Consider the following 1,098-nt stretch of genomic DNA (forward strand, 5'->3'; position numbering starts at 1 on the left):
AGCTTCAGATACCCCACCGCTAGTTGGCGCAGCGAACGTCACAGTGAACGCCACAACATCAGCCCAGCATCACGTGTCTCACTTATTCATTTTTTTTTTTTTATTGCTTAAAGTATTACAAAGGGTATTACATATGTGTCCTTTTTTCCCCGCCCTTGACAATCCCCTGGCCTCCCCTACCCCCCAGTGTCTTATGTCCATTGGTTATGCTTATATGCATGCATACAAGTCCTTCGGTTGATCTCTTACCCCCTTCCCTCCTGCCCCCCAACCCTCCCCAGCCTTCCCGCTGCAGTTTGACAATCTGTTTGAGGCAGCTCTGCCTCTGTATCTATTATTGTTCAAAAGTTTATAATGGTCTCTATTATCCATGAATGTGTGAGATCATGTGGTATTTTTCCTTCATTGACTGGCTTATTTCACTTAGCATAATGCTCTCCAGTTCCATCCATGCCGTTGCAAATGGTAAGAGTTCCTTCTTTTTTACAGCAGCATAGGATGGACAAAGGATCTGATCAGGCATTTCTCAAAAAAAGATATGCAAATAGTTAATGAGGACATGAAAAGGTATCTATAGTCATTAGGGAAATACAAATCAAAACCACAATGAAATACCTCTTCACACCTACTAGGAAGCCTTATAATCATCAACTTGGACAATATGAACTGTTGACAAAGATGTAGGGAAATTGGAATCTTCCTACACTGCTGTTGGGAATACAAATTGATGCAGTTTCTTTGAAAAACAGCCTAGCAACTTCTCAAAACATTAAATAAGATTTATCATATGACTCATCAACTCTATTCTAGGAATATAGCCCCCCCAAATTGAAATGTGTTCACACAAAGACATGTACAGAAATGTTTATATCAGCATTATTCATAATGGCCCAAAGTAGAAAAAACCATAATACCCATCAACAGATGAATGAATACTTCCATATAATTGAATAAAAAGGAAAGAAGTGCCTATATACTTCACTACTACAACATGAATGAACCATAAAAATGCTGTTAAGTGAAAGAAGTCAGACACAAAAGGTCACATATTGTATGGTCCCATTTATATGAAATGACCAGAAAAGGTGACTCCATAGA

The 1,098-nt window shown here is 38.7% G+C and overlaps 1 pseudogene; it reads left to right on the forward strand.

Annotated features, from left to right (window-relative positions):
* Positions 1–1,098, forward strand: part of LOC102254521 — a 17,678-nt pseudogene that overhangs the window by 253 nt on the left and 16,327 nt on the right.

The sequence above is a fragment of the Myotis brandtii genome, unplaced genomic scaffold (genome assembly GCF_000412655.1).
Source record: "Myotis brandtii unplaced genomic scaffold, ASM41265v1 scaffold1102, whole genome shotgun sequence".
Taxonomy (NCBI): Eukaryota; Metazoa; Chordata; class Mammalia; order Chiroptera; family Vespertilionidae; genus Myotis; species Myotis brandtii.